The following is a 24,009-nucleotide window of genomic DNA, read 5'->3' on the forward strand; positions in this document are numbered from 1 at the left end:
TATGGTGCTTACCACATTGTGCATGGTTTGGATGAGGGGTCCCTTGGGTACCCCCACGGGACAAATTTGTATGCCTTCAGGTGAAGAGGGCGGTACAAAAGGGGGTGGTGATGGACGGAGCATCTGAATCAATCAAACACTCACACCCAGTCAAAAGATCTGGGTTTAATCCATCACCGTTCTTTAGCCCACTCTGCCACCCCAGTTCAGACATGGCTATATGCAAATCAGTCTGACCCTGTGTCTCATGGGAACAGTCCAGCCTGAACTGCCAAGCCATGTCTTACCTGGACCGGAAACAAGCTTCCGAGGACCGGTTTCTGGCATTCCAGCCGTCTTCAGCCCGGCTTGCTTGAATCTAGTGGCAAAGTGAGCAAGGGACTCACGTCTGAGCATACCCTGCCACACTTATGGCGGCTAAAAGTGGTACAAAAGGGGGTGGTGATGGACGGAGCATCTGAATCAATCAAACACTCACACCCAGTCAAAAGATCTGTGTTTAATCCATCACCGTTCTTTAGCCCACTCTGCCACCCCAGTTCAGACATGGCTATATGCAAATCAATCTGTCCCTGTGCCTCATGGGAACAGTCCAGCCCAAACTGCCAAGACATGTCTTCCCCGGACCGGACACAAGCTTCCAAGGACTGGTTTCTGGCATTCCATCCGTCTTCAGCCCGGCTTGCTTGAATCCAGTGGCAAAGTGAGCAAGGGACTCACGTCTGAGCACACCCTGCCACACTTATGGCGGCCAAAAGCGGTACAAAAGGGGGTGGTGATGGACGGAGCATCTGAATCAATCAAACACTCACACCCAGTCAAAAGATCTGGGTTTAATCCATCACCTTTCTTTAGCCCACTCTGCCACCCCAGTTCAGACATGGCTATATGCAAATCAGTCTGACCCTGTGCCTCTTGGGAACAGTCCAGCCCGAACTGCCAAGCCATGTCTTCCCTGAACCGGAATCAAGCTACCGAGGACCGGTTTCTGGCATTCCAGCCGTCTTGATGCTCCGTCCATCACCACCCCCTTTTGTACCGCTTTTGGCCGCCATAAGTGTGGCAGGGTATGCTCAGACGTGAGTCCCTTGCTCACTTTGCCACTGGATTCAAGCAAACCGGGCTGAAGACGGCTGGAATGCCAGAAACCGGTCCTCGGAAGCTTGTTTCCGGTCCAGGGAAGACATGGCTTTGCAGTTCGGGCTGGACTGTTCCTATGAGGCACAGGGTCAGACTGATTTGCATATAGCCATATCTGAACTGGGGTGGCAGAGTGGGCTAAAGAACGGTGATGGATCAAACCCAGATCTTTTGACTGGGTGTGAGTGTTTGGTTGATTCAGATGCTCCGTCCATCACCACCCCCTTTTGTACCGCTTCAGGTGAAGAGGGGCCTGCAATTGGCCCCCATAGAAAGATTCAGGCAGCCATTTCATCTCAGGCAAACCAAATCGGAATGGCTGTCCATAAGATTAGATCCACAATTGTTTGGACCCCAAGTTCAACATATAGCCATCAGACAGAAATGTGAATGCTGTAGCTAACACCTCATGCACAGAGATATGAATTGGGAAGAGGTGGAGCAACCTGAGGAGGAGGCTGTTTTCCCTGGCCTCCAAGCAACACCTGGAGGCTCAAAGGACTGGTAGTGGTCCTCCCAGTGCCCCGATATATCTGTTTCCCTGGGGGCAGAAGGTCTTGTAGATCCTCCATATTGACGGCATTACAGGAATTCCTGGTGGCGTGGAGTCTGGTGAGTTACACTTTACAAACTCTCACTGAACCCCAATGGCTACTCAGCTTTCATCAATGATTGTCTATGTGAATGTTTCTTGCTGCATATAAGTTCACTTGTATCAATCTCCATTACATAGCCTGTCTACTTTCCTGTATGTTGTTCTGGTTTTCTCCACTGAAACAATTGATGACATGTGTGACACTAACCAAGTGTGTTGTTCCATTATTTGTAAGGCATGAAGTTAGCTCAGCTGATGAGAATTGGAAGGTGACCCATCTCCTTAATGGGCAGTCTGACTATCTCTAAAATGGTGTGATTGCTGAGATGCCTGTGTCCTCTACAAAATTGCCTCTGTCCTATATCCAAGAAGGTATTTAAGTAATTGGATACAATCCTCATCTCACTTTTGTTGGCAGGTCATCGTAGTAGGGTGGCTTTGAGCATGCTGACCAGGTGGTACGAAGAGGGGATCTACATGTGCTGAGGCTTAACATGTACTACTATTCCTCACACCTAGAGCACGCAACTTAATGGCTAGATGAGGGTGAAAAGTGCTTGTTAAAAGGGTTGGTGGCCCCTGATTGACTACCCAATGTGCTAATGAAAGGAGCGGGAATCGCAAGAGACATGCCAGACATAGAACCTATTTATGATCTCGTGCAACAAGCCATACCAGAGCCATCCAGAGCCGGGCAGTAAACCCGACCATCACCCTGAACCCGTCAACATTTTCAAAACAAGAAGCCTCTTAAAACACAGAATGGAGTTGTCGAGATGCATTTCTAAAGCCGATTCTGAACGCCGAAAGTGTGATGCGTACTTCCCATGCACCGAATCAGTCACCAAAACCAACATGTCAGAGCATTTGGAAGGGGAGTATTTCAGCTCCGAGTCACGCCCCCACACGATTCCTGTGAATGAGACATGCAGCCATGAATCCGATAGTGCCTGTCATGCCTATATTCTACCTCTTTGAGCAATACTACAACCTAAACCAACGTGTTCGTCGCAGAAGGTAAGTTCAACACCTACCCATACAGAATAACGTAAATACCCAGCGAAAGACAATACAAGATAAAGCAAGGTCGCAACTACAGCCAAAAGGGGCGGGGGATATACTAATTGCATTGCAGTGCCAAATTGGTGGTTGGGGGGGGCAAATACCCACAGCAATGTAGAGCCAATATGGGGGTGGCAATTAACCAAAGCAATGTAGAGACAATGCGGGTTGGGCAAATAACCACAGCAATGTAGAGTAAATGTGGGTTGGGCAAATACCCACAGCAATGTAGAGTCAATGAGGGTTGGGCAAATTCCCACAGCAATGTAGAGTCAATGGCGGGGTGGCAAATAACCACAGCAATATAGAGCCATTGTGGGGGTGGCAAATACCCACAGCAATGTAAAGTCAGTGTGGGTTGGGCAAGTATCCACAGCAATGTAGAGTCAATGTGGGTTAGACAAATACCCACAGCAATGTAGAGCCAATGTGGGTTGAGGAAATACCCACTGCAATGTAGAGCCATTAGGGGGTGGTTGGCAAATATCCACAGCAATGTAGATGCAAAACTATGGTTTGGGGCAAATACCCCCATTTGTGTAGATGCAAATCTGGGGTTTGCGGGTAAATACCCCATATGTGTAGATGCCTATCTGGACTTAGAGGACCCGTACTCCCATTTGTGTAGATGCATATCTGTGGTTTCGGGTGGAAATACCCCATTCGTGTACATGCAAACTAGGGTTTGGGGGTAATGTCCGATTTGTGTAGATGCATGTCTGGGGTTTGGTGGGGAAATACCCCATACGTGCAGATCCATATCTGGGGTTTAGGGGGATATACCCCATACATGTAGATGCATATCTGGGGTTAGGGGGCAAATACCCTCAGAAATGTGTACATGAACAATGTAACTTGTGCTCAAGTAAAGAGCCTAAATTCCTACAGATGAGTACATGCTGCAGGTTTGGCTACATAAACAAAAACAAAGGTCTTTTTTAGTGAAATGCATTCCTATACTGTTGCAACAAAAGAAACTGGCAACGTTGAGGAATGGGCAGAGTGGAGATGCAAGTGCTCCAGGGACCATTAACAAACAAACACAGACTCATCATCTACTAAATGGTCTCTTACAAACCTGTGAAATACTGGGGGCTGATGTGCAAACAAGACAGACCAGCCACCTACAGCAGCTCAGGGACTGTATGTGTGTGGAGAAGCTGTCTCAGCATGGAATGACACACACAATGGGGGCTGAAGCTCATAGACCCCTATGGGTGTTGAAATCCAATCAGAAAGTGTTCAGCATACCCTTGGGTTAGCCATGCCGGCAATTGCGCATTGGTCGAGGGGCAGGTGCACCAGTGACACCTGTGGGTCAAGATTTAGGGGGCTTATGTATACCACACCAACATGTCACTGCAACATGGTGCCAGGATTTCCCTGGCTCACCAGTTGTTCTGTACATAGAGGCTGGGAGCAGCCTTTGGAGCATAGCCACCATGGTGCACTGCCTATCATTTCTAGACAGAGCTTGTGTCATCTCCAGCACAGGAGCATCAGGTTCAGGTCATGGCAGGTGCAAGATGGTTGTGTTGTATGCAGGGGCCTTGCAGGGAGGCAAGTCACAACTGGACAGTATGACCTACATACCATCCCCTTGATCAGCAGCAGTGTGCATTTTACAAAAAAAAGTTTGACAGGTAAAAGACCAGAGGCCATGTTCAAGAGATGATCACAGAGTGTGTGTCAATTACTTTCTGAGGACCTGAGCAACATTGTGATCATAATCCAAACATGGATCAAAAGCATGCTGTGTCTGTATAATGGGGAAATATCATCATCTAGTAGGTACAGTTAGCATGCTAAATACTGGGGAATCACACATTTGATGCTGGACCAGGAATTACAATAACCACACATATGTGTGTATCACAAAGTGAATGCATGAGTCCACAACAACACACACAGAAACATTGCAGAACATAGAACTATGATGTACTCACAATAGTTTGACATTGTGATGCATCTGTGTACAGTAAAGCACAGTGGATATAGGCCCAGCCAACACAAATATCCACAGACACAGCCACTCAGTGCTGATTTCAGTGTCTCCAACTACAACAACACAGAAGTGGTTGTGTCACACCCGTCAGGGAAATATCTTTAGTCAAAATACATACTGGTTTTGAAAGAAGCATGGGCCAACAACAATGTAGAATATACTCCCCGCTGCACAAATTTCCCTATCTGCATGTGTCTGGGGTCAACTTTCAAGAATGTTATTCGCAGCTAATCTTCATCTAGCCCCTCAAACTGTAGTGTGTGCCGGAAATTAATATTCACATTTTGAATGTATAGATTGTATCCTGCATAGTAGTAGGTGTACGCATGAATCTCATGACGTAGGATCCACAAACAGTGTTGGTGTGTCTAGTGCACAGCTCATTGTGTAAGATAAGCTGACAGCACAGATGAGGATGCTAGGGTGGTGGCTCAATCTGTGGCTCAAAAACACAAATGACACAGTCATCCTGAAGCCAGGGGATATGGGTACATCTTGAGAGGATGAAAGATGGGCGGAATTAAGTCCGCTTTGTCCACATTTGGCAATGAAACAATGTCCAAAATATATGCAAACATCAAGGAGACTTTGAACAAACACATATAACCATCAGGCCCTAAGGCAGTATTTAATGGGCACAATGGGAGCCATCATGAACACACACAAGATTGACACTTGCAAAACCAGATCAGAGGTAACAAACGTTTTGAGAATGCAAACACTCATGGAACTGGGTGTACTGTTCCAATGTCAAATGTAGATACCGTGCGCATGAGAGCATGCGTCCTCAATAGAGAGTCATTTGTATTTTTGCTCTAAGAAGTTAAACACTGGGAGCAACACAAAACACATGTTCGTTTTATGAGAAAATTTGCATGGGAGCAAGACTCGGATTGGAACAGGACTCACAAGAGGCCTCACATGCTGGTAAACGTGAAGTATTTTGGTATACTTACTGAGAAACTTAGCCATACAATACCCCGGATGACAGCCATATCCTCTTAGAAGGATCGAAACAGCTAAAGATAATTAGAAGATTGAACTCTGACATATTAGATTTTGCAGTGGCAAAGCCGTCAACGACCACATGACGCAAATATGTATCCATATGTAGAAATTTCCCTTTGAAGATATTACAGACTAGTTCCCCCTTCATCCACCAGTTATCTACTATAAAAAGAACAGGTCCTGAAGAAGATGGATTAATAACTTAAACATTCCATCGAAATGTACGTCGACCAGTGTGACACCCCAGCTTTCACCATAGTCATCAAGGGATGATTTCATCGCCCGTTCCTTCCATATGTGCATGTGGTATTGTTCTGGGGTGTTGATTGTATGTGTATTGTATGTGAGGGTTGTAGTTGTGGATTAGTGAGAGGTGTGTTTGGATGTGGGGTTGTGATGATTGATACTGTTTGAATGTTTGCAATTTTATTCATGTTGCAACAAATTGTTTTTTATGTATTATTTTTGACTAACGGTATAACGTGATATTTTTGAAAAATTGAGTTGTTTTCTGAAAAGCATTGTATATCTGTTTTCAAATACAAAGTGTCAGACAAGTATATAAAAAAGGAAAAAAGTGAAATACAAATTTGTATTAATGATTTACTATCTCTTGTGATGAGAATAATGCTTCTTTAATGCCCTAACGTTGAGCCTACCATAGCCAACTATAAATGAAATACAGGCCTAGAGGGTTTTTCACTTTCTTGTTGTGAAATGCCACATATGCCAAAACACAACTCAGACAAGGCAAGGCTAGGCAGAGCCAACTTTTCCAGTGATGCCAATAGGTCTTGCACATAACTGTGTACTCAAATTGGCCATTCACACAATCCTTCATGAAAATCCATTGGCAGACAAAAAGCTGAAGGCAAAACATTCCACATCTTCATATTTACTTTGGCAACTGTATATGACTACTTGCATACATACAATCTACACATGTACATATCAACATTACATCAAAGCCTGCATGAACTCTAGTTCTGCAGGCATGACCCCTCTTAAATTAACCCCAAAGTACATGCTCAACCTTCAAAACTATAAAACACACAAGCATTTCATAAACCACCTCTGCAGTCAGCAATATGGAAAACATGCCTGCCCTGCAAGCTACAGCCTTGTGCTCAAACTGTTCAAACCCTAGACTCACAATCTCACTCTGGCGCTGCCCTTCTCATATATACAACTACATGCACAGCACCACTCTTAATCACTATGTACACAACAACTCTCACATACATGACATGCACACAATGTACTATACTCATCAACTCCCCATCAGACGTCAATCGTCAAACGGAACATGTAAAAAGGAACACACTCCTCACCAGTTGCACCCTCTGTAATGTCTTGGATTGCACACATAACACAACGTGTAGCATCACTGTCCACTATGACATGCACTCTTTACACATGACCACATCTCACAACTAGACACTTGTTTTGCTCAATGGATCGGTCCTCAGTCAGTCACAAATCACCACACACACACCAGTTTGCTTAAGTTCTACAGATTGTCATTTCTGAAACACATGCCAACACAGATGCAGACACAACATACAACAATTATACAACACCACACATCTCACTGTTCTGCACACCAAAGTACACTGCTGGTGTATACCCATCACATACACTTAACCACTTTGTCATAAATGACAAGTTGAACCTGGTCTCACTGGGGCCCTGTCATATCCACACATGACTTACATGCTCAATACCACCATTGACAAATGCACATCAACAACTAGCCTCACTCATTACACGTGCCTGGTTGCAGTCATCCCTCACTGCTCACCTCTTGTCAGAATACAACCTTGTCTAAGTGTTTAATACCTATCACATCTACCTATTCATCCCATACCTTGCACAGGACTTAACCCGTTGAATTGTCTGAATCACATTATTCTATCTGTAAACACTCATATGTCTCCTACACAATATCTGCCTATGCACTCAACTCATACCATACACTCTGACAATCACTGAAATTGTCATGCCACCATGACATATGTATCTCCACTCAAACCAAAATGTAAAATACTACTCACTCTTACCCTTGTTTAAAGTAGCTCAGCACATGCCACATGATCCCTTGCCTATGAATCTGTAGCCAGGATGCAAATTAACATTAGCACATCTTCCCCAGTGTTCCAACTAAGAGCATGGTGGTGACTCCAGATCTTGGAGCATCTGCACAGTAGACAGACACACATCCTTTCTGTGCACTCACTGTCCACTTGCCATACCACGTGTATAACCTGACAATTCAACTGCCTTCCCAGCACTCATAGTTCAGCTTGTTGTGACATGGAACAGCATCAATCTAAGATCAAATCAACACCCTTGTCAGTCATCCACAAAATACAAATAACACACAGTTCATATGCTCAACTACGACAGGTGTGTAATTGCAAAATTAAATCCAAGCTGGGAAAATCCATACACACCATACTTTTAATGTCACAAAGCAAAAGCAGATAGCATGAACAACTTGTAAATGAGTAACCAATAGACTATTAAAACAACACAAACCTTGCCTAACAAGAACCCCTGCAGTAATTGTAATCCTGTAAAGGCAGAGGGTCAGAAGACTATGAGAATACTGCTCAACTTACACTCACCGTGGGCTCAGGAAATGCACCAGATGGGTTTACAGCCATGAAGGCTTTTTGCTCACAGTGGCATAACACCTGATGCAAGGTTGACCTTGCCACTTACTACAAAATCTGAAGGATACACAGACATTGATTCACCACTTTCAAATCACATACAAGTATTGTAACATCAATTAGTGTACATGGGTGTGTACAAAGTCACTGCCATGCAGTCAATATTCATATGTATATTTGGATGAGACAGGTGTCTTTTTGCACATCACAAACATATGCAGCATTCCTCGCCTAAACTGTTGCACTTTGAGATAAAATAAAGTATGACCTATTTGTAGGTGTGCTTAAAAATTTTAAAGGTTTGGGATTTCATGTCACACTCTTATCCAAAACTGAAGTTGGCAATGACACCCATGAAATGTAGACCCAACATTCTTCAATACATACTCTCAAAGTGCTCATACTCCATGGAACATATGCAATCCATGCCATACTAACATCATTGTACAAGTAAACAACCAATTGTACCTGACAGACAGTTAACTCAGAAGCAACTTGGTAGACACATAAATTGATAAACAAAAAAATTAAAACATGCTTTATTCAGCCTCAAAATCAAACTTGTAAATATAAATGTCCAGTATTTGTAAAGCGCAAACAATTACCTGAAGGTGTCAAGGCCCTGGGGTCCCTGGGGAAGATTAAGCGAGCTATTGCCCAGAGTCACATAGTGCTGGGCGGATCTGACACAGTGAGTCCCCGGTTCCGGAGTCAGTCGCCCTGGACGCTGCACCACACCTCTTCCACTTCCACTTCAACTTCAATGAATAGCAAAAGGCCATTGGCCAGTCCATCGTTCATTGTTCTGATGAGCCAAAAAAAATCATGCCCATCTAGTCTTGGCTGCACAAGTTCTGCTATGAGACATCTCCCCTGGGAGGGGCATCTCGGGGCATGCAAGGCACCAAAGGGGCAAAACTAATGGGGACTGGTTTGTGTTTTGGGAAGGATGGGATCAAGAGGGGTGTCAGGGACTACTGCAGTGGTAGATTCTCATGGCGTGGGGTGGGACTCCACTGCAGTGGTTGTGAGGGGGGCAGCTGTAATGATATGGGAAAATGGAGCTAGTGAACTAATTTAGGAATATTGAATTTTTGAGGGGTGTGTCAGTAATAGGGATGGGAGAGGTCTTTCAGTGGGGGGGGGGGGTTAGACAGAGATACTGGGCAGGGCTGGGGAGCCATGGTTTGCAGAAGTGGATGTTTTATTCTGGGACCGGGGGATTTTCAGACGGAATTTGTAGTTTTCTGTTCTTTCTTCTGGGTGGGGCAGATGCTGATGCCGGGTCGGGAGGGAGGTTCATCCCCTTCTTAGGGGAGGGGGTGTATGTTTGGGGAGGGAATAATTTGATCCCCCCTGGGCTGAGGGGGGGAACAGGAGAGGAAAGGGTAGAGGTTGTGGCTTCAGAGGGTTGTGAGGTATGTAGAATGTCTCTGGATACATGTGTGTCATGTGCTGTCATGTCCCTGGTAGAGTGTGCTGTCTGTCCCCTGAGTGTGCATGTATGTGGTTTGCAAATTCTACCTGTGTGTTTGTGAGCTGCGTGTGGATTTTTAGGTGTGTACATGTGTGTGTTTCCATGTGCTTGGATCAGGGAGAGTAGTTTGAATGGTGAATGAAGAAGAGGTAGGAGGGGGGGTACTGCTGGAGAAGGGACAGAGCTGCTGTCAGTTTAGAGGCCATAGCCTGATTTGATCTCTGAAGGGCAGATATGTTTGAGTGAATGCCCTTCATGAACAATTAGATGTGTGTCAAAAGTGTTGAATGTGCATGGAGGACACTCAGTATGGATGTCTGCCCCACAGGGACCTGCCTCAGGAGGTCGTTATTCTCCATACTGAGGCAAAAGGAGAGACAGGTGCAGGGGGTGAGGTGCCCGGCCCAAAGGAGATCACCTCTCTGCCATGGGAGCTGCCATGGACACTGGTACTGGGAGCAGCTGGGAGGGTGGAGATGGTAGTGTTGGTGGTGGTGGACTCTGAGGTTGTTGATACTGTCACTGTGTCCCCCACCATCACATTGGAGTCGTCACTAGAGTTGTAATCTGCTTCGGACCCTGCTGATGGAGTTGAGGAGGCACTCCCAGTAAGGCTCCCCTCACCCTCTCTGTCACTGGGTCCTCCCCCGGCAACTTTTCACTGGACCCAGACTGACGTACGGCTCTCACCACATCCATGGCACTGTCTCCTCCGGTGGCCACTGATGATGCTGTGACCAAGAATACAAATTAATTTCATGAGTCATCGAAATGTACTTCACACATAGGTAATATCACAAATGTTCACAGATCCAAGAGATGGGACATAACATTGAGTTGTGCTATTAGCTCTTGCTACATTAACAGACATGGCACTTGTTAGTATGCCAGTTAATGATAGGTCAATCACACATGATGTCATCAGCAACATTGGGTGTATCAACATAAAAGTACATAACCACAAGGTTGACTAATGGAGTATGTAGCAGGGGATGTTTCGTCTTGTGCTCATGACGGTCTTGCATCCTGATATTTCTGTCTCCTATCCTGTAAGTGAGTTTAGTCATCACAATGGGAATATAAATCTCAGATTTAAATTGAGACATGGTATATATTCAGCTATGCTTAGTCATCAAATGTGGACCCATTGGCTCATATGTCACAGCTCAAATGTCTACCTTGTCAAGCATTCAAAATTCTTAGTCATTGCATGAGTCATGTCACACCGGTAACAGTGATTGATAACATTTGTCCTGTAGCTTTGCTTCTCTATTTTCAATTCACATATATGACTATTATTGGCAATACACCAGGGCACTATGTATAGCTGGGCTGACAGGCATGTGGCACACTCTCCTGTGTCATTTAACCTGAACCTGAATGATTTGCACATTGAAAACAGGTCAAGTTTCACAGATGTGAAAAATGGTCTACAAGTTTCCATGTCTGTTCACTGCAGCTTCACAATGCCTCAGGTGGAACACCATTCGACTGGCACATCTGGGTGCAATGACTGTAGAGACTCTTGTTACTGAACCAATATCCATCATGAGTACGGTCAACACTGTTGAACAATTTTGGATAGACTGCACAAGTTCCCATTTGTAGTGACCAAGTCTGAATGTCCCTCACTTCAATTACACATTATGAACACTTGGTACAGCTGATATTGCTCCTGTTTAAGATATCATTTGAGTAACTAGCTCAAATGTGATGCATATTTGTCATCTCTGACAGTGATGCATCAAAAACATTGTTTACTAAGCCATCAAGTTGGAATAACCAAGGCCATTAACACACATGGCAACTGTGTACCTCACATCATACCTCACAAGTGCAGCCATGTTTGAATCAGTGACTACCTGTGTTTGACACTGAATTGCTTGTGTTTTCATCCCTACAGAGTCAGGCACATGGACTCACTCTTTAGAATTGTGTGCATAGAATTTTCAACAATACCATGGGTAAGGTCAGTGTGATGTGAGACCAGAGTTAGCCTAGCTGTGACTGTCCCATGGGATACATGTGATTACACTTAGCAGCAAGGCTGGTACCAAGCATTGGCACACGGACTAAGCCAAACTAACCTAGGCCTGACCATAGACAACACATTCTGCCAAAATGTTTAGCATGGGATTTCCATTATGAAGTACTCCAATCACAACATACATCAATGATTTGTTCAAACCACTCTGAGAACAGGCTCACCCATCAGTGAATGTGCAGACACATGTCAAGCTATGGGATTCATGCTGCAGCTCATCCTCATGTGCTTAGAATTGTAGATAAACACATGTGCAAGGCACTACTGTTAAAACCCTGACAATAGCTCACTCACATGTCCCTGATGAATGGGGCATTACCTGTCATCTATTGATCCTTCTGCATTTGCTTCTTGTGAGCCTAACTGAACGTTTGGCAGACTTATGACCTGTAAAAGTGCCATCAGGCTAAGATCTTACAACATGCATGATTAAATATAGAAGTGCAACAAGGCACATACTCACCCCCTCCTTGCTGCTATTTGGCTTTCAACTGCCCATCCAGGTCAGGGAAGACCACAGTTAGGATGCGGAGCATGTGGGGGGGGTCAAGGTTCACCACCCGTCTCTCTTGCCAGATTACCATAGACCCAGCTGGACCTCAGCTACCTTCTTGGCCCAGCCATGAAGGTGCTGCCACCTCTTGTGGCAATGACGGACACAACAATTTGCAACCCCCACGTTACACACCTTCTTGGCGATGGGCAGCCACATCCTGGCCTTCTCATGGAAGTTGACCTGTAAGGATGACATGGTGATAGTCACTTAGTTCACATGCGACATGTTCCTGAGTCATACACTTCTACACATAGGTCATAGTCAGATTGGCAAACATACCTATGGGGAATGCATATGGCATCATGTGCATTAGTCCTATGTTCAATAACAACTCTGTCCCATTAGAACAGTGATGATACGTTCACCCCAGTACACACCCTTCTACAGCAGTGTACCTGCCAAACACAGTTCTCTACACACATTTAAACTTGCAAAAACCCAAAATTAATTTTTACAAATGAGATTCCTCATGCCAATGATGCACGGTTATTGAACATGTTCAAGGGCACTGCACTGTTATCCTCACTCACATGCTCCTCTGGCTTGCCACACATCTGCGTGTGCAGTGGCAGGAGTGTGGCCAGCAGGGCCTGGTTCTCCTTCTCTGAGAAAGCTGGGCCCTGGGCTGTGTCCGTGCCATAGTGGCTACCAGAGGATATGGTCATCGCAGCAGAGATGGGGAGGTGCAGGAATGAAGCAGGTAGTGCAGGCAAGTGCAGTCTCTAAGGACCAGACAGACTGATATAACAGAAGAGGCGGTCTCAAACCCATGAATCAAAAGTGATAGGTTTGTGTCGGTCGCATTATTCGAATTGGTCCAATGCATAACATTACTTGAAAACGACACATCTGTCATGATGTTCAAATACTCTTCATCTGACAGCGATTGCCCTTGATTCATTGGTGATGGGAGATGACCAAGTCAGTTTTCACGCGCTGAAGACATGAGCCCAAATGCACGCTGCTCACCATAACAACCAACAGCCAATGGCTGCGACCGAATTGTTAACCATGAAAGTCAATAAATCAGAACAAACATCAGTAAAAATTCCAGCATGATACAAGGAATGGAGCAGTCATGATCAATAAAATCACATAATTGCAAAGCGAAAAGGAAAATCCACCCAAATAAGATTAATCACAGCTGGACCTGAGCCTGAATGCAGCTCTCAAGAAACTAAGCTTATCCAATACTGAGTCACAGGAAAGCAACTGTAAAAAAATAAAAGCTTGTCTAGCCTGCTTAAAACAAACTTTCTTGAGGATAGGAAAAATAAAAGACCTTCTAGGAACCTCAGAAAAGCTAGCAAATATTAAATAGTGCATCATATCCTGTGGAGATTGTCCATCGCAGCCACAGGGTATGAGCCACTGGCCTTTATGAGCACCATGAGGTTGGGCCAAAAGATAGTGGAAGAGGTCAAGCAGAAATCTAGTCAATAAAAAACTATTGTGGTTGCTTTTGACCCATAGAAGATATGGTTCAGTGCTTTACACAGTTTTCAACAATATGTGCCTATGCACTCTTGGCTTTCTCAACTCTACTTCCTCACTTTTCCCGCTACACCTTTTAAAAAAAACACTCTTTTAGTCAGGTTAAGTCCCTCCTACAGATTGTTTGTGGGTTGTCAAATAGGTCTTCCCTACCTAAAATGCTAAGACATGTTCTAACGTGTTTTAGCCATCCAATGTGGTTTACGTGGTCTAAAGGGAGACAATCTCTTAGAATATCCTTACTAAGGTAGTTTTCTTTCTTGATCCATGTCTTCATCCACAAAGCTAGGGGGCAATAAGCCAACTCATCGGAAAGGAAGACCAAACCCAGTTCTTCATGCGCTATGTATGAAGGGATGCACTACGGACAGAAAATAACTGTCTCAAAAATATATTTTCAGGAATTTGCAGCGGACCCTGCCCAGTGAAACCCCATATCTCACTCCAATTGATGACCTTCAAGAGACATTTGGCTCAATAGATCTGCAGTAAACCCCCCACGATTTGCTGCCCAATCTCGAGGCGAAGCAGTGGTCGCTCTGGCCAGGTCCCTCTTCTTATTGCTAATCAAAGGGCCCCAATCCAACGCTTCATCAAATACAACTCCTAAAGATGAAAAGACATTTATCTTGGGAATTTGTATGGTTCCCACCTTACAGGTGTAATGCTTAGCTGTACGAGGTACCAGGGGCATTACATACAATTTACTCTGATTAACCAAAATATCCATGTCCTCCATAAAATCTACAAAAAAGTTCAACAAGAGCTGTAGGCACCTGGCTGTCCTTGCCATGTGGACAGCACCATCTGCATACAGGAGAACCTGAAAACGATGCTTGCCCACCTGGGGGCAATCAGCTTTAATGTTTAAAAGGACCTTCTCCAAAGAGTTAATGTCCAAGTTAAAAAGGAATGGATCCAAGATGCACCCCTCTAATAATTGCGTACTTGCAGGACATTTTAAGATCTTTTGAGTACCGGACGCCTGCATTTGATTCTCTGTGAAGGTCCCTTGAATACAAGACAATGTCCCTGTATATGCCTATTGAAAGCATCATCTGCCATAACTTGATCTGTTTACATGGTCAAAGGCCGAGGAAAAGTCCATAATTGCTAGGTGGATAGAGCCAGTACCAGCCACAGTATTCTTGTTCATGACCATATATAAGTTTAGACATTGGTCCACTGTTGAACGGCCTGGGCGGAAACCATATTGTACCTCAGCTAGAATGTTATTTTCGTCAGCCCAAGTTACTAGCCGATTTAGAACCATTCGACCAACCACCTTTACCACGGAAACCAAGAGGGAAATGGTTCTATAACAGAGAGTGCTATCTCAGTCCCCCTTTTTAAAAATGGTTACAATTGTTGATAAGGCCCATGAGTACGAGCGGCCCGCCTTAACCGCTGCATTTACAACTGCCCTGAGTACAGGCACCCAGGTATCCACATTTGCAATATAAAGATCAGGTGAATCCTGTCTGGACCTGGGGCCTTGTTTTTGGACAGTCCCATGATACCTGCCCCGACTTCTTGTGTAGTAAATATAACCTTAGATATACCATCCACACTGTCCTGTGCTGCCTGGGTAGATGGGTCAGACTGGAACATGCCCCCGAAAAAGCTAAGCCAATCGTCCTCTGAAATATGGGCCTCCATTCTGTTGCTGGAGTCACCTCTTAAGAAGGTAGTAAAATACTACAGGAGTGTGACCCGTAAACCACGTCGGAATCAGGGTAGGAAGGTAGAGAAAACAAACAGTATCCCAACAGGTATTATTCTGGAGACGATTAAACATGTATGCTAAAAGCATTACTAGTACAGAAATAAGTAGACTTGAATCAAATTAAGTTTTGGTTGTTTTTCATCATATAATTTTACAAGAAAAAAGGAGATTTTTTTTTACAGTTATAGCAGCACTGTACAAAAAGAATCAATAACAACCCGATTGTACTTGGTGCTCAGGTATGTGCAAGTGACATAGGTGGCGACGCAAGTGACAATAGTGGACAGCGTGAACGGCGCGAAGTGAGTAGTTGTGCAAAATATATACAGTGAGTAGGGTCATGTGGCTCAAGGGTAATTTCTATTATGATAGTGACTGATTTAGATAATTAGCAATTCAGTTGAGCCATTGTAGAAACTGCGCCATGAATTGCGCTGTGTTGACGACGACGTTTCGATCCTCGTCAATTGGGATCAGCTTCAGGACGGGGTTGTGTTTGGAGGGTGCTGCGGGAGGGAAAGGAAAGGTCAGGGAGGTAAGGTGTGGACAAAAAGTGCGTGGCGAGGGAAAGACTGGTCAGCAGAAGGACATAGAAGGTATATAAACCTTCTGATACGAGATTACAGAGTATGATCTTGTATTAAGGGCTGATGGGCAGCGGTGTGATGGAAATGGTATGGCCAATATTCACAGTAACAGTATGGTGGAAAAGCAGCTGTTAACGGTGTGAAAGAAGATGGAAAAGTGGGGCCGCGTGCCTCCAAGGTAGTGAAAAAGACATTTGAAGCGGTTAGAGGACGTAGGAACGGACTAACGGGGAAGCAGGGAGAGCGCAGTTAGATGGTGAGCAAGGGTAATTTCGCATGGCAGCCTGTAAAGCTCAAGGCTGGTGTCGTTGGTTGCGGGGCAAAGTCTGAAGGCATGCAGGCAGTGGTAGTGGTTATAGATCAAAGTACTCAATTAGAGGAAGGGGGTCTGGCTCCAGGATGGAAGCGGTGAGTCGCAATGGCAATGGCCATGGGTAAAGCACGTCGCTTGTGAAAATACCTGGTAGTTTCGCTGGTATGTGTATAATCGCTGTATAATCAAGGGAGTGGTCTACCAATTCACTCCAAACCTCCTCTTTCAGAGCTAACTTTCGCTTGGCCAGGGCAGCTTTATAGGCCCTACGATGGCTCTTAACAGCCAAAATATTCTGTGTATCACTCCTAATACCTCTTTGAATCTCCTGGAGTCACTCGAACACTCAGAATCAAACCATCTTAGTCCGAGAGCATGGAGCACCTGCCCGGAGCTCGCAAAAGGTTTGTTATGGTTCCAGACATGCTAACAAAAACCTTCATAATGTCCACTGAGTTGGCTTTACTGTCTAGACAGATAGCAAACGCTGTGTTACACTGCGTTCAAAGAGCCTCACATAACTGGTCTGGGACAATTTGACCCCACTTCAGTATCCCAAGCCCTTCCACAGCTTTCAGGGGAGCCCCACTCCTGCCTTGGTTTGCTTACCTAACCAGAGCCATCCTGTTGAAACACATACAGGGTTGTGAGCACTGTGTGCGCTCGCCTTAATAAAAAAAAGTCTGCTATATAACTATAGAACGGTGTAGAGACAAAGATGAAATCAATAAAAGTCTCACACCCTCACCCAGTAAAGGTAGGATTGATATCAGTTTTCTCCGGAGGCAACTTGTTCATAGCTGAGGTTAGATCAAATTCCTGCAAGATGTCATTTAATGGGGTGGGAAGTCATTTATTTTTAATTAATTATTAATTAATTGTTAATTACTATTAATAAATTAATAGATAATTAATTATGGTAATTGTGTAATTATTTTAGGTGCTGGTTGAGGGGTTTATAGGGGTAAAGGGTGTGAAGTGATTTATTTTTAATTACTTATTAGTTCTTAATTAATATTAATTAATTATGGTAATTGTTTTAGGTGCGGCTTCTGGGGTTAACAGGAGTAAAGGATGGGAAATACTCATTTGTAATTAATTAATAATTAGTTGTCAATTAATATTAATTCATTCATTCATTGATAATTCATTATGGTCATTCTGTAAAAGAATTTAGGTGCGGGTTGTGGTGTTAATAGGGGTAAAAATTGGGAAATAATTTCTTTTTAATAAATAAATAATTAGTTGTAAACTAATAATATTTGATTAATTGATAATTAATTTTGTTAATTGTTTAACTTCTTTTTTTGGGGTGTAGGTTTTGGTCTTATGGGGTAAAGGATGGGGAATACAGTATTTTGACTTAATCAAGTATTGGTTGGTAAATACTGTTCATTATTTAATTGATAATTAATTTTAATGGTGCAATAATGTTTTTAAAGTTCAAGTTTAGGTGCAGATTGTAGGGATTATAAGGGTAAAGTGTGGGAAGGTAATCAATGTTATTGAATTATAATTTGTTTTTTAATTAATATTATTTATTTAATTCATAATTATTTTAACTGTGCAAAAATAATTTTTTAACATTTTGGATATGGGTTGTGGGTTTTGTAGGGTTATGGGGTGGGAAGTAAATCAATTTCAAGCAACTAATATTTTGTTTAATTATTAATAAGTATTCATTTAATAATTAATTGTGTAGTGTGTTTTGTGGGGTATATATATTATAATTAATGACTAATAAATATTAATTATTGAAAATGCATGTGTTGATTAATATTTATATTAATAGATTAAATAATGTTTTAGGTGCAGGTTGTGAGTTTTGTGTTGTTATAGGGGAGGAATTAACTAAACTAATGTATGTAATAATGTTTTTGTTGAGAAATATTTTCTAAATCAAAATATTCATTTGTATGAAAAGCATTTTTGTATTGTAGTTATAATAATATTTGTAGGCATTTGTGATATTTATTTAACATTATATTGTGTTTTTATTTTTTTAAGATTTTAATATCAAATATATTTTAATTAGATTTTTCAACATATTTATATTTTTTTACTTTTAAAAATTATATTTTTATTCAGTTGAAGATTTGTTGTTTGTTTTTAACGTTATACTGACCGAAGTACAAATAGTAAATTTTATTCCTCCGCTATCCAACACTTTTCCTACTCTTGCACTCACTGGAATGGGAATAGTACTTTTTACCCCTCCGCAATCCAACACTTTCCCTACTGTTTTTTTGTAGGAGAGGGAAGGTGCACCAAGAGTAGAGTCAATTTCCTCCAAGTTAATCCCCACATTTTCTTTATTATTGTGGATAGTAAAAGATGGACATCAGCCAACGCGTTTCGTTCCTATGAAGGAACTTCATTGGGGCTTCAATTATACCAAGAAGAGTAGTCTATCTGCGTTCACATACATCAGCTCAAAGTAAATGACCTTTCAATAAAGGTCGACAAAAATCCATCCAAACTCCTGGAGTCACAGGTACGGGAATATATCTGTTTTTCGTGGGTCACCGTTGGGGAAGATGGCCCACAATAGAGGTTGAAAGTGTACCGCCAAATATCCTTAATAAGATGCGTCCGGGAGTGGATACAAGTCTGTCCAGATTAAAGATTCCTTTCCCTACTGTTGCACTGACTGGAGTGTGAATAGCAAATTGTATCCCTCCGCTATCCAACACTTTCCCTACATTTGCACTGAATGAAGTGGGAATAGTACATTTTACCCCTCCGCAATCCAGGGCTTTCCCTACTGTTGTACTGACTGTAATGGGAAATGTACATGTTATCCCTCCGCTTCCAACACTTTCCCTACTGTTGCACTCTCTGGAGACGGAATTGTAATTTTTACCAGCCTCCCCCACGCAATCCAACTCTTTCCCTACTGTTGTACAGACTGGAGTGGGAATAGTGAATTTTATCTCTCCGCTATACAACACTTTCCCTACAATTGCACTGAATGGAGTGGGAATAGAAACTTTTACCCCTCCACAATCCAGCACTTCCCCTACTGTTGCAGTGACTGGAGTGGGAATAGCAAATGTTACCCCTCCTCAATCCAACACTTTCCCTACTGTTACACTGACTGGAGTGGGAATTGCTTTTTTGTTTGTAAATTATAAATGTTAATGTTGTGCAAAGTGTAGTGGGAATAGTACATTTGTATATTTTGTAATGTGACATTTTATGTAATTTTATATTTATTCTAGTTAGAATAGTAAAACTTATTTTTGTGTGGTGTAAAATATTTTGTTACTGTTGTGTTATGTCAGGTGGGAATAATAATTTTTATATTTATTTAGCAAAACATGTTTTCTTTTTAATGTGGTGGGAAATGTATATATTTTCATTTGTAATCATTTATTTATGTTGTAACTTATATAAATATGTGTTTGATTTAGTATAATAATCATAATGATATACTTTGCAATATTTTTAATTTGCAACTTATTTTCAATTATTGTTATATTTAAATGTATTTACATATAATTTGGGAAAATATGTTATTTCAGTTTTTTAAATGATATTTATTAATTGAAATGTTCGTTGATATTTTTATGTATGCATAATCATATACGTAGGTTTACATTTTTAAAAAGACAGTTATTAGTTGTATTTGTTAACATATACATAATAAATATATTAAATATATATTTTTTATAAATTAAAGTCTATTTCATTTATGATTATTTAACAATTTTAACTTATATATGTTTTCAAATTGACATTCACTACAACTATATTATTGTAAATGATATTTGTTTCTCGATATTTTTGTACTTATCTTTTTAAGTATAGGGAGTCGATATTTTTGTATATTTTTACCTTGATATTTTTTACCTCCATATTTTTGTGGTCTATAGTCGGTCAGTGAACCTTGGATAATATGTCCTTCCAAGCATTGAAAAACGGGGTTGTGCCCTACTGGGAGACTTATTTCTTAGGGAGATCTTTATATCCTTTGAACAAGCCTGTTAACAACTTGCACACGCGCACTTCTTACACCATGAAGGACTAGCTGAGGTGGCCAAAGTGACCTGGCTCATTTACCCTGCCGCGCCTTAATCCAGTCATACCCTAGTAATTTTGCTGTTCTGTGGTGCAGGACAGCACTTGATCACGCTACTAGATAAGGCAATAATGGTTCATCTGGTGGGTCCCCCTGCCCGAGCCCTCATGGTGTGTGATTCATACTTAGACATACCACTGGAAGACAGGGTATAGACCGAAATCTGTGAACTTAGCCTAACAGTATCTTGTAACTCTTGCTTTAAGCTGGTACACTACAATGTCCAGCACAGGACCTATTTAAGCCCCTATGGCCTTCATCACATATCCCCACCTGGGCAGGACAGTTGTCCATGCTGTAATGTCAGTGGGGCAGACTTTCTGCACCTGGCATGGCAGTGCTGGACGGTGCCTGACTACTGGAGGTGATGGTGAACTTTAAGAGAATCATTCACCTTACAATAGAATGCACACCTGTGAATTGCTTACTGGGTTATGTCAAGTGGCCAAAGGGCTGTAGGATGGGTGTAGGATGGGTTACAAATGTTAGTAGCTGGCACTGGTATTGGCCAGATGAAGAGTTGCCCTCACCTGGATTGGCCAGCATACACTTGACCTCAAACATTGGTATAGGGATGGTCACTAGCATAGAAGATGGACATGAAGATTGGCAGGTGGGATAAAAAAGTGGAGTAGGATTTACAGGACTGGCAGGACACATGTGATACATTTCTAGATCTGCATGCAGTCACAGACGACACCAATAGTGACAGGTGGGTGATTACTCGATTGCGGGGAGGGGTGGGACCTAAGCTTTACAGCAGTAAGGTGATTTGTGTACCTTTGGGTCCAATTGACAAATTGCCTGAGTGTTGGGTGGTCAACCAAATGCCATCTTCAGTATGACGTGCCATGTTTTTCACACTGTACTTCGCGAACTGCTGTATTATGGTTTCTAAACATAAAAAATAAAGATAAAAAAGATCTATACTTAGGTCTCTGGGGCTGAAAGACTGTTTCCACTGCATTTAACTGAACTGTCATTTCTTAATTTCCTTCCATAACAGATTTGATGATGATGATATGCTAATTATCACTGTGATGAATATTGCTGTTGTGTAGTGTTCGTCTTTGTCACACCTTTCTCAAACTCCCTGTTGCCATCTGTTCACTAAACCCCTAACCCTCTTCCCCAAGCTGTGTGATATATTGAGGTGCGTCTTATGAATTTACACCATAAATAGATCACACGCTTAGTTTGGCAGATGTGGTGAAAGCAACACCAACTCACTGCAGGATCTTCTCTTACATAAGCAATGGCCCAAGCCAGCCCACTTACTCACCCACATATAAAAGGGATACAAAGTCCTTTATAACAGCAATCGTCGCCATCATCTATCAGGCCTTGTATTGCCTATACGCCTAACATTCTCCTGTCCAAAGTCCTCTCCTTCTAAATCGAGCATTTCATAAGTTTTGTTTAAATTGTTTTCATAAATTAATTAAATAGCTCCCAATTGCTCAGAATTTACCACTGCTAGCTTTGATATCAGGTGTTCTTTATTTCATGGTAGTAGTCTGGTCTCAGTCTTTGATCACTTCTGATATAAATTACCCACTAACTCTGTGTTTTCTTTCAAACTAGTTGATTGTGATGGATAATCCGTCTGATTAATACTACAGTTGGAGTTCACCTAGGGGGGAGTGGTACCTCACTTGTGATGTCTTCCCTGTTAGCACGCTAACCTGCTGCTATTACCATGCCCATTAAGAAGGCACCTTGGGTAGATGAGTTTCAAATAATACCCACAGAACAGGGTGGATTTAGAGCAGGCCACTCCACAATAGACCACGGATTTGCACTATGGGTGATGGCGATGAAGTCGACGGAACAGAACGGCAAGTTATGCTGCTGTTTCGTCGACTTCAGAGCAGCCTTTGATTCGGTGGATAGGGCCTGCTTATGGGAGTTACTAGAGAGACTGAAGATCCCTAAGGATCTACTCACTATAATAAAAGAACTCCACAGAGAAAACTGGGGTCAAGTAATTAAGGACAAGGTGGGTTCTTTAACTCTAAAAATACCCATAGCAAATGGACTAAGACAAGGCTGTGTGCTGGCCCCACAGCTCTTTTCGATCTTCCTGTCTGACCTTCCGGCACATCTTGAGGTGGAGGGCTGTGCCAGCCCTAAAATGGATGGCAATAAAATACCCTGCCTACTGTACGCAGACGATCTAGTGATAATAGACCAGACCGAGAGGGGCCTACAAAGGAAGCTTAACGCCTTCAATACATACTGTGCCAGTAAATTATTAACAATCAATTTAGATAAAACCAAAACCCTATGCTTCGGGAAAAAGATAAGTAAATTTACTTGGTATATAGGCGATCTCAAACTGGAAACTGTTAATGAATATCGATATCTGGGTCTGTGGTTTGATAGAGTTTTAAACTGGAACTCCCACCTGGATACCCAAAAAGCTAAGGCACTCTCTTCCATATGTGGTTTAAAAAGGTTTAATGGGGTATATGGAGAGATGTCACACCGACCTATGCTGAGAGCTTTTGAAGCAATGATACCTTCTCAAGTTTTATATGGCGCGGAGATCCTTTATTTGAGCGGTAAGGGATCCTGGGACGTGATAGAGGGGAATTGCTTAAAAAGACTCTTATCCCTTCCAAAATCTTCAATGATACAAGCCATCAGGATAGAAACAGCCACAAAATCCTGGAAAATACAAACCCAGATGGCTGTGATCAGATTCTGGAAGAGATTGGAAGACCCCGAAAACCAAAAAATAGCATATTGGTGTCGCAATGAAATACTGAGAAGCGAGTTAAAATGGGCAAAAGCCTGTAGGGACAAACTGAAAGGAATCTGCAAAGCATTGGAGATTGATTGGGACCAAGAATAGCTTCGGGTCCTTAGTACTAAAGGGGATCTGAAGCAAAGGGGGAAGGAAGTTTCTAAAGCAATTGATATAGCCTACCTAACAAATAAAAAATCAGTGGCGCATATGTTAAAAGCGTGGTCCAACGAAAATTGGTTCCCCTACCTTGATAGACTCCCGAACCGCGGGTTCAGGCAAGAGATCCTGAGGTGTCGAATTGGGATTAACCCGTGGATAATAAATAAAGAGCTTAAAGCAAAAATGTTAGACCATGAAGGCTGTTGCAAGTGTAAGTTGAGAACCAAGGGAGACTGGCCGCATATTCTGCTGGACTGCCTGTTTCTCGTGGAGCAGAGAAAACTATGGCTGCGACCGGTTTTCCTAAAATATGGAATAAAAACGAGGATGCAGGC

The sequence above is a fragment of the Lissotriton helveticus genome, chromosome 4_1 (genome assembly GCF_964261635.1).
Source record: "Lissotriton helveticus chromosome 4_1, aLisHel1.1, whole genome shotgun sequence".
NCBI classification, from domain to species: domain Eukaryota; kingdom Metazoa; phylum Chordata; class Amphibia; order Caudata; family Salamandridae; genus Lissotriton; species Lissotriton helveticus.